This window comes from Ambystoma mexicanum, chromosome 2p (genome assembly GCF_040938575.1).
Source record: "Ambystoma mexicanum isolate Mex_15411 chromosome 2p, UKY_AmexF1_1, whole genome shotgun sequence".
NCBI classification, from domain to species: domain Eukaryota; kingdom Metazoa; phylum Chordata; class Amphibia; order Caudata; family Ambystomatidae; genus Ambystoma; species Ambystoma mexicanum.
Window position 1 is genome coordinate 1,044,007,167 of NC_090923.1, and position 14,391 is coordinate 1,044,021,557.

The following is a 14,391-nucleotide window of genomic DNA, read 5'->3' on the forward strand; positions in this document are numbered from 1 at the left end:
CTTTTAGTTTCTTGATGTGCAACAGTATTTTTTGCCTTTTAACTGGGTTGTTGAGTCTCCTGACATTCCATGAGATTATATTAAGTGGCACTGGTTATGCGCCTTGAATGACAGATCAAAACCCTGGAGAATGTGCAGTGCTGAAGCAATAAAACGAAAAGGAATACCCAAATAATCCCCTTAAGGTGTTCATTAATATTTTGGATATTCTGCTTGTGACCCATGTTGCACCCATTAAATGGGGAGTTTTTTTGAGAGGAGAATCTGTGTGGAAAATAGCTGTGCAATAGAATCGACTGCCATTTAGCAAGTAATACCTTATTATAAGAAGCTCTTTCATACAATGCTGATAAGATGGTTCCCGCCTACCAAAGTGGTAGAGTACCAGGATAAGAGATGGGAAAGGGAGTGGGAAAGCATACATAGCGATAGTAACCAAAGAATTGCTAATGGTCAAGTTGATACCCATAAGGGCTATTATGCACACGTGGGGAGCATTAAATTCCTGAAGATGGAGCAGTTGAGATGAACAACTCTGATCTGGAAGACCTGATCTGGCAGCTTCATCCAGCAAAGAATGTAGGAAGAAGAGATAAGCATTCTCCATAGCAGTTTCTAGAAGTAATATATTATGGATATTTTAAATATTAAGCAATAAAAACCTTGGGTTTGAACTTGTCCTTGCTAAAGGAGAGATGGCATTAAATATGACATACTGATAATGCTTGGATGAGAATTATACAACACATATTTTCTACTATTGTACCAGTATTTTGAGCCTGCCTTGGATAGACAAGGAAATGGATGGAAGTAGCGTATAAGTCAGAGGGTTTGGATCAGCATGTGTTGTTGTGTGGTGTGTATGAGATTACTTGGTGAGGGTTGTATTCGTTGAGAGATAATGCGTGAGGTTGAAAGGTAGAGTACGGTCGAGGAGGTTCTCTGCGAACTTAGATTGAATTGGGTGTAGCACCTTTCTAGGGGTAGGAGTTATGTGGAGATTTTCTTATGTGTGAAAGTGGGTGAGCACAGGAGTAATACGTGTTACAATAAATAAAAGGTGGTTTGGACTGGGAGTTCCATGCTGTATGCGAGTCCTTATCCCCAAGAGCGAGAGTCAATCCAAGTGACGTCCAACTTGGACAGACTTATAGGGAGAGTCTTGTGTTTTGCCGGCTCACCTGCATAGCCTCAAACAGGTATCTCATTGTATCATCATTACATACCCTGGCTGTCTTTTTTCACCATTTTGGAAATCTCCATCTTTAAGCTGTGTTGACTCCATGTTTTCCAGGTGTAATTGTTGTGGTGTTTTTTTTTATAGTGCAAAGCTAGTAGCTAAGCAACGGAACACTTGTAATAAGGTGATTCGGTAGTAGTATTCTATATTTCAAATACAATTGTGTACAAATGTATAATTATATGTGTTTTCTTTGACCAGGGGAAAAAGTTGCAATCTAGTAGCCAGGCGTATAAATTCACTCGTCCCCTCAGTTTTCACATGCAAAAAGCACACTATATATTATATTTGTCAAGAGTAAATTCACTGTACCCCTGCAACACGTGGCTAATGGGAGTGCACATTTTGAGGACTGTTGTGAGTGTAATAGGCAGGAAGAAATCGGGTATTCCCTCAAAATAACAAAGGCCAAAAGCGCATTTAGTGCGCTTTCGTCATGTATGAAAAACCTGAATCCCAATATGTCGCAGAAGAGAAGTGGGGGTTACAGGGTGTCTCCTGCTCCCCTTGTACTGCATTATGGGATTCAAGGGTGTCCCCCACGCCCGTTACATGGAAGACTGGGGACAATTGCCGTATGAATGCAGTCAGCATTTTCGTGAAACAAAGCTTTCTGCTTTACAGTATCCTGCTGTGTTGTCGGCTTTGGCATTTCAACGTAGAACCCAAAAAGGAGTACGTCCGTTCTAGTTTGAGCATAAAAATGGTTGCCGTTTAAAAAAAAAAAGAAACTTGACTACAAGCATGATAGATATGAAGAAACCATTAAAAAATGGCAGAGGTTCCATGTCTCCTATATACTATCGTTTCAGGCAGTTCTAATTGCTTGATAACAAGCCAGAACGTCTCATGAACTCCCCACATCAATTATAGAGCTTGGAGAAAATAATTGTATCACAAAAAGAAATCCTTCCAGGAAGGGAGCTTGTGTCTCTTGTTAAATCCCATTTAACATCTGCATGTGCTAATATGCGCAATTAAATCCAAAAGGCTGTTAATGAGCTGAATCTACTAATTCATGAATACTAAAACTGTGTTCTCTCCACTAGCTGTTGGTGATAGATGAGTGACTCTTACTTGGTGAGTAATACATTTTGCCTTCTATACATTTGGCAAACTGAGAGGGTAGGTGACCTTTTATATCAGATTAGTAACTTTTCGATTTGGTATTCTGACCCTGCACTAGTTCATAAACTCTCACTCATTGTGTAGTCAAACTTAGCGGAAACGGCTAAAGTTTTCCATCACTTTTGGAAAGTCAGGAAACCATGCTGTGCACGGTAGCACATCTTATTTTGATTTGATCTCTTGACTTTCTCTATAATCTTGAGTCCTGATGAAGAGCTACTAGCATGAGACACAAGTAGACTCTGTTAGTAAGTAAAGTATTTTTCTTGTACCTGTACCTCAAGCTAATTGAAACCTACAAAATCAACATGTTCATCTTTGAGCTGATTGTATTAAATCAATGCATGACTAAGAAATAAATGTAATTCAGCATATGTTCTACGTTTTTGAAATTATTCTTTTTAAGCCATGCCAAAGGGCCCTACAGACAAATGCAGTGAAAGTAACCTTCAGAGACTTGGTCCCCCTTCTATTGTTCTGCAGACCTGAGATGTAAATATTACTTCTGCATCTATCCAATGTGTCTAGATATTCTTGTTCCCAGATGATCTATCCATTTTCTAGTATTTTGTGCAGACCTTCTTGGGTCTCTCAAATAGATCTAGGACGCCATGGCTACCATGCACATTTCTGAAGGAGTTTGAATCTGTGGCTTTCTGAGACTAGGATAAGGACAAAAGGGGGCATGTATCTGATGTCTTTTCAGTTTGTTTTATGGGACTCGCATCAGCCCATTCAATTCTCTTTCTTCAGGCTTTTCTTAACTTAGGCACTCATTCCATTGGCCAGTGAGTGATGGTTGGTAGAGTTAATGAGCAACCACATGCTTCCCTCTAAGCTACTTCAGCTCAGCCATCCTAAATGTGCTGCACTGTTTCAGAGAGATCAAACTATAGAAAATTCACATAGTAAAGATGGCTACCAGTGCATGACCCAACTTGAGTGTTCTGAGATAGAGTATGGTTGTAGCTTCAAAGTCCCAACGGCGTAGTTCTCTGCTAATAAAATGCATTTCTTCACAGAAGTGGTTGGGTTAAAGTGTTGCATTGTTGATCAAATTCTTGTAGACCATTCTTTCAAGCACAGGTCCCCTTTTACCCTTTCCTCCTTGATGCCATCAAGATAACCATATGGTTTTCCTCTTCTGTGGCCACGTTGCCAGCCCCTGCCCTTGCAGGTGGATAATGCTTCAATTTTAGCTGTTCAGTAAAGAGAAAAAATCCTGGATAGATGAGCATTAGATGGGGAGAAGAGGGCCACATTAATGACCTGTGTGGCAAGCCAAAATATGGACTTGGGCCAGAGGACATGTTTTCAAGAAACTTTATTTAACTTAAAAAGAAAATGCCTTTCTAGCCCGATCTATAAAGGGGAGTTCCCATCTTATCAAAGCTATACGTAAAGTGCTTGTCAATAGTCAAAACAAAAATAGTCCTTGGTCCAAACTGATCTGCTAAACTGGCCCTACCACATAGAAAAATATGAAAGAAAAGCTCAGCAGTGTGCCCTGCACTCGGAGTGGTTTCACCCCCAAACTCTCGGCCTACTAGGAGACTCTCCTGGTTCTGGATTCAATACGGGTCAGTAGAAAAAAAATGCAGAACAACAACATGGGGATAAAATAACAAAGAGGGAGGTTAGGGCAGGAAGTGTTTTCCGGGCGGCACAAGGGTTGCACTAGTTACGGGTTGGTACACTAATCAGCAAATTGTTCGGGAGTGCGCGTGATGATCTTGAAGAATCTGTTTCTGTATGTCTATAGTTTAGTGTAAGGAAGAACAATGATGGCCCAGATTGTAAGAGTATGTGAGTTTACAGGTACTTTTCAGTGGCGGACCACTCATAGTGCTGGAAGGTAATTGCAGGATTTAAGCAGCTGTGCGAGTGATGGTACACTGATGGAGCTGATAGGAATACGGGCTGCTCTTACCGGGAGTCTCAGCAGCTTTTGCAGGCAGCAACTGCTGGCAGAAGGAAATCGGAATGCAGGCTGGGTCGGCAATGGTAGATCAGAACGAAGCAAAAACGTGAGGCACAAGGAATCCGGGAGGCGTTCAGAGTCGTCAAAGCCGGTCCGTACAAGGTACCCAGGGATCAGGCGTAAAGGAGTCCGATGAACAGCCGTAGTGAAAGATACAAGGTAACCAACAAAGTGTAAGAGTAATGCTGCAACTAGACGCACCGCTGAATTCCACCTTTTTAAACAGAAGAAGGAAGGCGGGGCCTGCGTAGCCGCGTCACAGGCGAGATCTGCTGATGTGTCGCATGACACGGACAACGCGCTTTTTCCGTAGCCGATGAAGCTGTTGAGTGTTTCCATGGCAACTTCCACCTATGCCAGACAGAAGCCTTCACGCATCGGTTCATGTGAAATGCTTGTCTGCCGGCACGCTGCGCATGCGAGTGCAACCTCATATGTGTAACATCTGGATATGAGCAGGCTTTCTGCTCCCCTCGTTTCACCATCTCTCTGCTCCTTGGCTCTCTTGTTGACAACAGAGGATTTGCTCCTCCCTCAATCCCTGGTGTCGGCGGCAGTTTGCGCGCACCACACCCACCACGTCCTCTGCGTCATTTTGCCTCTAGCTAGGGCTTGCCTTGTAATGCCTTTGCCTCTCCGACTCTGCTCTCTTGCGTGTCAGGTCACCCGAGTCTCGCTTGCGTGTTGTTCTGTGCCCGCGCAACAGCTGAACTAACTGTGCAGCACAGCTCCTCCCCTCGATGACATTCTCACGTCAGAGGCTTGCCTCTGTGTAGTTTCTTTCTCTTTCTTTCTTTCTCTTTCTTTCTCTTTCTTTCTTTCTCTTTCTTTCTCTTTCTTTCTCTTTCTTTCTTTCTCTTTCTTTCTTTCTCTTTCTTTCTCTTTCTTTCTCTTTCTTTCTCTCTCTTTCTCTCTCTTTCTCTCTCTTTCTTTCTCTTTCTTTCTCTCTTTTTCTTTCTCTTTCTTTCTCTTTCTTTTTCTTTCTCTCTCTTTCTCTTTCTTTCTCTTTCTTTTTCTTTCTCTTTCTCTTTCTTTCTCTTTCTCTTTCTTTCTCTTTCTTTCTCTTTCTTTCTCTTTCTTTCTCTTTCTTTCTCTTTCTTTCTCTTTCTTTCTCTTTCTTTCTCTTTCTTTCTCTTTCTTTCTTTCTCTTTCTTTCTCTTTCTTTCTCTTTCTCTCCAGTCGATGACGGGTAAGTCCTTTAAAAGAGCATAAAGCTAAATTGTCAGTGGGTAGGAGTGCCCCAAAATTCCCTTCCAGTCCATCGAAATTTAGGTCGTCCCATGAGTGGAGAGATTCATCTCCTCATTAAAAAAAGATCAATTTAACGATCTCACTCCAGGAGCACACACTCCTTCATCTTCAAAATAGTCAGAGATGGCATGCTCCAGTTGACAAGCATAAGGCCAAGGCAAAACCTGCGCGCACTCAAGTCCGGGGTCTTAATCCCAAAACCTCACGAGATTCTTCAAGTACTCGCCGGGATGAGAAATCGCCCAAGACTCACATCAGGTCGAGTCTCTCGAAGCTCAAGTGAAGGAGTAAGCCGTCAATACCATCGACTCGTCAATGGAGTCAACGCGTTTACCACAAAAACCAAAGGAACAAACATTTAAACCGTTTACCTAAAAAGGACTTTTAAGTCCTTAACCTCAATATATGAGGGTTGTGAGACATCAGATGAAACGCCACCTTTTGGCCTTCAATTGGATACTCCAAATATACATAGCGATACTCCTAGTGTTCCACAAACTTTCATCTCTGAGTCTGGGGGCTACATGATTCCCTACAAACAGCTAGTGGTGTTGACACTTCTCCAGAATTAGACTTTAGGAAGCCAGACCTGGCTAATCATGCTCATACATCACACAGTAGTCTTATGACTAGGGTTATAGATTTTATTTTTTATAACTCACTTTATTTTTACAAAATAAACAATATGAATGTGCACAAGCAAACAATATACACAGTAGTAGCTGTAAGCCGTATATGAAAGCACCATGGTTCTCGGACTGCGCTGGGGGGTGGGGTGGCGGGGGGGGGTTTAGGCGAGGGTCGCCTGCTTCCTTTAAGACAGTTGTCTGTAGTTCGAGCTCAGCCCTCATTCCTCCCACTGCCCCCATATTTTCAGAAATTTCCAAGGGCACCCCCTTGCAGTGTAGATGCGTTGTTCCAGGGAGGCACATCTGTGTATTTCATTGGACCATTGGTCTATGCACATTGTATCTGCAGAACCCCAGGTAGCCACGATTAATCTCACCCCCCGCGCCTAGCGCCACCCCAAGAAATGCTTTTTCATACTTGGTGAAGTCTGTTTCACCCCACACCCCTAATAGTATGAGTTTTGGGTCTCTTGGAACTGGGGACCCCAGTATCTCTGAAAGTCTAGTGATGCATGCCGCCCAGAACTTCTGTAATACTCCACACTCCCAGATCATGTGAAAAAAGGTGCCTTCCGTTCTTTTACACCAGAGACATTCCCCATCATTGCCCACTCCCCATTTAGCCATCATTGTTCTAGAGTAGTATGACCTGTGTAATATTCTGAGTTGTATCAGTCACAGCATGGCATCAATACCTATTTCTCGGGGGAACATTTATTTATTTATTATTTATTTAATTATTTGTATTGCGCCGTTAACTCGCGAGTTTCGGGGCGCAGAAACGTGGACACAAAGACAACAGAAATGGACGGGACAGTTCCTGGAATCAATGATTTAGTGGCTCATGAAAGTGGTCAGTTGAAAAGATATGTCTTCCCTAATTTACGAAAACGTAAGTAGTTAGATTCTTTCCTTATGTGGGCTGGCAGATTATTCCAGATGCCTGCTGTAATGACTGGGAAGGATTTTCCCAGTCCAGATCTAAGTTTGTGTGGCATCACTGTGATCCTATTTTGATCCGAGGATCTCAAGGCGCGGCTTGGAACAACATCAACGCCTCCACCCATTCTTCTGCCTCCAGTATGCCCAGGTAATTTTCCCACTTCTCTTTCAGCTTTGTAAGTTCCCTAGTGTCAAAGGAGTTAAGCGCTTGGTAAAGAGTGGAGGTAACCTTAGAAGGGATACGGTCAGGGAGAACATTTGTCTTTAGGGGGGGGGGGAACAGGCGGGTATATCGGCCAGGTTCGGGAATTGGGCATTTATGGTGTGAGTGAGCTGTGAGTGTCTAAAGCGATCTATAGGTTGCAACCCATATTTCCCTTTCAGGGCCTCAAAATCCAAAAGTCGCCCCTCTTGAATAATATCCGCCAGTGTGCATAAGCCTTGCTTCTCCCAAGTCACAAGTATCCCATTCTCTGTATTTCAGGGAGGTATGTATTGTGCCACAAGGGCTGAATCGGTGTTGGTCTTGCGTCCCATCCTATGTGCCGGTGTGCCTCCTCCCACACTCAGCGGGTATGGAGTGACATCCTTGGTATCCCTTCCAAGCTCATGTTGTCATCATGCAATATCTGGAGGCGGGAGAAAGAGCTTCTATCGGCCATTTCTACCCAGATGTGCGGGAGCGTCGGGTCACCATGTAGCCACTCATTTAACACCCCATTTTTACGGCCCAATAGTAGATACGAGTATTCGGCAATCCTATACCGCGCTCCGATAGTGAATGCTGAAGAGTCTTGAGCGCAATGCAGGGTTGTTTCCCACCCCAGAGCAGTGTACGTAGGGTCTTATCAATGGTTACAAAGGTTTCTGGGGGTAATGGAAAGTGGGGCGGTTTGTAGGACATACAGGAGCCTTGCAAGCGTCATAGTTTTGAACAGCGCTGCCCTTCCCAACAGCGACAGTGGAACGGAATGCCAGTGTCAACATCTTCCCTGAATCTATCCACCACCAGTTGCAGGTTGTGCCTGAGGAAACCATCTAGCGTTGTACTGACGCGTTTGCCCAAATAGGTAAAACCCAGAACTGAGACGGGGTCTGGACAAGGTTCAGGGATCGCAGCATCGCCCACCTGGATAGGGAAGTATATTGTATTTTGTTTATTCACTCTGAGGCCCCCAAAATGTTGCTTTTCCGAGAGAGTCTGAGACGCAATCCGGCAGGAGATCACTGGGTTGCCGAGGTAAATAAGGAGCTCATCCGCATGTAATGAGACTCAATCTCCCTCCCGGCCAAGTGAACCCGGACTAGTTTTCGTCTGTTCTTAGTCTAATCGCTAATCGCTAAAGGTTTGAATGCGAGAAGAAACGGTAGAGGTGATAAGGTGCAGTCCTGTCTGGTTCCACAATCCAGCTGGAACATCCTAGATGATCTCCCATTGACCCTCACAAATGCCTCGGGAAGAGTATAGAGTTTGACCCATGACATGAAGCTTTGCCCGAATTCCATCCGTCTCATAATATCCCACAAAGCTTCCCACCCCACAGAGTCAAAGGCTTTCTCAAAATCAACCGCAAGGAGGGCCAACGGGTCCGGGATCTCAGCGGCTCGGTCTAGGGCAATCTGAAGCCTGCGTAGGTTCATTCGAGTAGATTTGCCCAGCATAAATCCACACTTGTCTGGGTGGACCAGTGTTCGGGAGAATTCTCCTTCTAGGGCTAATTTCCCTCACCTAGTGAGTCCCCCAGCAGCTTTGCTGGATTTGTGGAGTTTATTTTTTCCACCTGGTAAGAGTGTACATCCTTTTTCACTCTTACATGTGTTTTGGCCTATGTGTTTTACTCATTGTGTGATCTTGGGCACTGGAGCACACCACTCCAGATGCCCCTGTTCTTGTAGGAGTTACACAGCACCCTCCGTGTAGTAACCCAGGGTTGTCTTCTAGACTACCTTCTGACTCCATTTTGCTGGGGCTGACTACTGTCCCCCAGAGAAAGGTAAAGTTGCCATTTACTTTACATAGTCCCTTTTACCACAGACCCAGTACACCCCATTTTACATGGAGTACTGGAAAGGGCTAATCTGTACCCCTTTTCTGTCTGTACCTCCCTAAGCATTGTTTCGCTCTTTTAACATTTAGACTTGGCTGGTGGCAGTGGTATCTACCCTAACTTTTCTACCGCGATTATATTAGATAAACGTGGTACTGTTCTTGGCTATTATATTAGCCTCGAACATAAACCCGATTGACCAAATCGTCTTTCTTTTGGCTCCGGTTGGGTTTATTCGCCATTTCTTTTTGTTAAAGTCCTTCTTGTGTTTTGCCTTTACGCGGCAAACTAGGTTCGCCTTCTATGTTCACCGTCTTTTGGTGGGCTTCTGCAGAGAAGCCCTCCTCTTGGAGCCTGGATGTCTAGGTGGGGTGAATGTGAGGGAGGGGTGTAGTCACCCCCTGCACAGGGTATCCTAGGAAACCCAAGTCGCACTTTGCCATGATTGGCTGAAGTGGTTGTCCCGGCTGGACAACCCCCCTGCTGCGTAATTGACAGCCAGGCTGTGTGAATGGGGGTTTTGCACATAAAAGGCAGGTCTCTTGTGCTAGAAGTCAGTCACCTCGAACTACAAGGAACCGAAGAGAAGCGGAGAGAACGACGGCTGCTGCAACTACCCCATCCCGTTGAAGCCCTGCTGCAGTCCTGAGCTATCTATCTTTCGATGACTAAGAGAAGATCCAGTCCGGAGTCTTCTTCCCTTGAGCCTGGTGGGGATAACCAGCTCATCTTCTTCAGACAGAGGTCTCCGTCGTGGTCAAAATCGCTGCACACTGCTGTAGTGGTCCGGATCCACCTGCCGAGCCTCTCCTGTTTTTAAGGAGCGCACCTTTTATTTGTTGTCGCTGCAGCCGGCTTCATCCCTGTGTGGTGCAGACCCCTTCAGACGTCCTCCTTCACAACGAAGCTCCAGGAATCGTGGGTCTGTGGGAAACCAACAGGAACAACTGCCAGGGCACCAGCTACACCATTGGAATAAGGTACTGTGTTCTGCTCGAGGAAACTGGGTGAATCCCTTTTCTTCATCCTCAAGGCTCTTCCTTGTCTTCCCTCCTTCTTATAACTTTTGCTTCCGAACATTGACAGTATCAAAGTACTTTTGGGCTATGCTGAATCGTGAACTATCGAACGGTGTGATCTTCGGCAACAGCTCTCTGGTGTCACTTAACCCTGGCTCCGACCCTTTGACTTTTGAACTCCTGTTTCTGAGTGTTTCTCGATGTTGTCTACCTAACCTAAATATTGCCGGTGATTTTTGCCTCCAACTCCCTCTGGGTATCTCAGGTGCTAAGTGTGTTTTTACCCCGGTAACATTTCATGTCACAGATACGCTTTTATTTAGTAGACCAAACTGTCAAAAAGTGATCGCAACCGCATCCGCGGTATCGTGTTTTGTTCATAACACCGGTTCATTCAAACACAGGGTACTTAACTTGAGACATACTGTACAAAGTGAATTGGTTAGTTCTAGTATATTTATCGTGTGGTTTTGTTTAAAGGTTAATAGAAGTGTTGTGTTTTATAACTGATGGTTTAAAAATAAATGTACTTATGTTTTTTACCTGAAACCTTGAGTCAGTGTTTGCTTGAGTCACAGTAATTGTGGTCCCTTTGTGTAATCTCTGCTACTGCTCATATACTCTTGAGATAAGCCTGGCTGCTCTGCTACTGCTACCACTATAACTTAGTAGTACGGGCTTGTACCAAAGGTAAAACTTGTATTACCACCTGTGGTCTTAATCGTGTGTAGTGGTCCCTAAGGGCACTGCACAGGATTCTGCCTAACAACCAGCGATTCAATCACCCCAAGCATTTTATTAGCAAGTATTTGGGCCAGGATTTCGCTTCTCTATTTATCAATGATATTGGCCTATATGAGGGGCAGCGTTCCAGGGGTTTCCCGGGTTTGGGAATTGCCACAAAGCATGTCCTCTGAAGATCCAGGGGGAGCGCGCCTAGCTCCCTACTGCGGAGGAATATGCAGTGCATGTACCCAATTAGTGCCCAGCTCAACCGTTTCCAGGTCTCCACCGGAAAGCCGTTAAGGCCAGGAGTCTTTCCCTGATTGCAGCTGCGCATGTGCTTTCCCCACTTCCTCCTCGGTGATCTCGGAGTCAAGCTGCTCAGCCTGTTGTCTAGAGAGCCGAGGAATTGTAATTGAATCAAGGAAGTTCGAGGTGCCTGGTGTGGACTCCCCTGCTGCGGGGGTGGGGGTGGTACAATTGTTCATAGTAATTGCCAAAAGTCTCTGCAACATCGGAGTCCCTTGTCAGTGTCTCCCCATCGTCCACTTGAATGGCCCGAACCTGCCCCTTGCTTTGTTCCCGTTTCTCTAGCCAGGCCAGGGTCTTGCTTGCTTTGTCCCCCTTTTCATAAATTTGCCTCTGGACCGACCAATGGGCCGCCCACGCATTATCCAGGGCGGTGTTTTTAGAAACCTCTTGGGCCGTTATCAGGGCTTCATGTGCGGTTTGGGTCCCCTCCTCTAGCATTTGTTCCTCTCGCCTGAACACTTGACTCTCTGCCTCAGCAACCTCTTTAGTGTGTTGCTTATGATGGGCAGCCATCAAGGAAATAGCTTCCCCACAATGGACTGTCTTATACGCTTCCCATCTCGTAATTGGGCAATCTACAGACCCTTCATTGAGGTCAAATTACTCTGAGGCCTTATTAGAGAGCCCCTCCACAATTTCAGGTATCCCTAGATAATAAGTATTCAAGAGCCGACTGGCTTCCAATTTATGCTGTGTGTGTGCCCTTCAGTTTTATCAGTAGGGCGGGGGTGATCTGATATCCCTCTTGCAAGGAATTTGGCAGATATTAACCTATGGGTCATATTCCTGGGAATGCGGACATAGTCCAGTCTTGAACGACTTGTGTGCATTGGAGTAAAATTTTCTGTGTCTGAGGTGTGCAATGCCCTCCACGTATCAAATGGCCCCATTGCCTCCACAAAGGTGTATAATTTGGTTGCGACATCCCAAGCCCTGTTGCCCCTGTGTGTTCTGTCTTGAGCGGCCTCCATAACCTCATTAAAAGTCCCCGCCCACAGGCCAGGAGTCCGCCCTTTCTTCTATCATTATTGTTTGTAGCTCACTAAGGAGCTCCGCTGTAAGTGTGGGGGGCACGTAGGCTGCAATAAGGCCCAAGGTCTCTCCCCAGATGTCACCAAGTACCACCACGAACCTGCCCCGGGGGTCCGCTCTCACTTTCCTAACTTGAAATGGCACTCTCTCATGAAGGAGAATCATCGTGCCCCTGGCGCACCTAGAGAATCCAGTCTGATATATATGTGGGTAATTAGACCTTTTAAAGAACCCGCAGTTAGTACCCATAAAATGGGTTTCTGTGATGAAGGCAACATCAGGGTAATATCGATCAAGATATTGAAGCACCAGTTTCCGTTTTATGCAGGAGCCCAGGCTGTTAACGTTCCAGGTCATCGGGGAGATCTGTCCCTCCTGTGTCAGGTCTGCATGAGCATTGTCTGTCGCGTCTGAGGAGGATATTGTGTATTTGGGGACCCACCCCACATCGGGTGCCCCTTCCAGTTTCAAACCCTGGTGTCTGCTCCATGCCAACTCCGTTGCTGCCTCACACCCATACAATTCAAACCACAACTGTCGAACCTTTCTAATTTGTAAACATTGAAATCTCTCATTCCTCAATCTGGGCAGAGAGGGTACCCTGTTTCCATTTTCTATCCAGTTTAATAGTGAACCTTTTATACCGATTTCCCCCAATACCTACAAACCATACCCCATGAACTCCCCCCATTCCCCCCCCCACCCTGCACTTCGCCCCCCCCCCCAAACAGAACCACCTGTCGCCCAAACTCATGTAACCATAAACGCATGAAAACCTATTTGGGGGAAACCTCGGGGGCTGTCTATTTCTCTTCGCCTCCATCCAGGGCTGCCAGATTTAGGGTTTCATTCATAACGGTGAAGTGTTTCATCCACATGGGAGGCCGGTGGGGACGCCACCTCCAGACATCCCTGCGGGCTCTCGCTGATCACTTTGTGTGCCTCCGGACTTTAGGAGTGCCCTGCTCGCTCCGGTGATCCTGCGTTCCCGTTTTCTTTGCGCGTTGGCATATTTTGCTCAGGGGTCTGGGTATCCCCGGTGTTATCTTTTCGGGGTGTACGGTCTCTCAGACTGTCAGGGCGTGGAGCACAAAGGAAGTGTTTCTAGCCATTTCTAGGTCTCACAGGGATTGTGGAACACATGGACTGTACTGTTGTAATTCAGCTTAAAGGTAGCCGGGAAGAAATTTGATGCCCAAAGACGAGAGTTTTTTCTTTACTGAATTGTAAGATTGTCGTGACTTCTGGACTTCTTTCGTATAATCAGGGAATAACCCTATCCGGTTGCCGTTGTATGTGATCGGGCCAGTTGCTCTTGCCATATGAAGGAGTGTATTGTGAACTCTATAGTTAATAATTCTGGTGATCAATGTGCGCGGGGACCCCTGGCAACCAGTCTGCCAGCTGGGACCCTATACGCCCTCTCAATGGAGGAGAAGTTTGAGAGTTTTTGGGAGCCATGAGGTCTGAGAGTCAGCTTTCCAGGGAGAGTTCCATGGCGGGCCCCTCTTCCATTCTGGAAGGCAGAGTATGCAGAGATTATTGCGGCGGGACCTCTTCGCTGTCCTCTGCTCTGTTCTCTAAAATGGCGAGTTTCCGCTCCATTTGTTTCCCGGCAGTCCTCCATCTTCTTGACAGTGTCCTTGGGGTCGGATATCCGCTGCTCTGTTTCTCCAAGCCGGTATGTCAAGTTTCTCAGGTCTTGCCGCAAGAAGGAAACTTCGGAGGCAAGGCCATCAATTTTGGTCACGATGGCCGCCATAATATCTGTAGGCGACTGGATCTGGTTTGCGCCCCCTATTGTGGTGTCGCTCCCCATGTTGTCTGTCATCCCGGGGGGCTTTGCCGGGGCGCTCAGTGTGTACTTATCAATTTTGTGCTGCGTTGCTCCTCTGCGGGGCATATTCTTCACCATCTCTCAGATGTGGTGGAGCAGCCCGGGGGCAGTAGTCCACTATGGTACCATGTAGTACCTGGTGGCCCTGTGCGTGGTAAAGTAGGTAGTCTCACTGTGGCCACCTGCTATGTCTTGTCGTTCGAAACCAGTGTGAGGGGGCAGAGGGGGCCCAAGCAGGATGGCTCTGGG

General features: G+C 46.1%; 1 protein-coding gene across 2 annotated transcripts in view; it reads left to right on the top strand.

The window, feature by feature from the left end:
- The window catches only part of DPP3 (dipeptidyl peptidase 3), a 768,056-nt gene that overhangs the window by 123,491 nt on the left and 630,174 nt on the right, over window positions 1-14,391 (top strand). Inside the window, exon 2 of one of the 2 annotated variants that reach the window (XM_069644935.1) lies at window positions 2,290-2,320. The exons of the other annotated variant lie outside the window; for it this stretch is intronic. The gene's annotated coding sequence lies outside the window, so the exon portion shown is untranslated. The remainder of the gene's footprint in view (window positions 1-2,289; window positions 2,321-14,391) is intronic. 2 annotated transcript variants of the gene reach the window in all.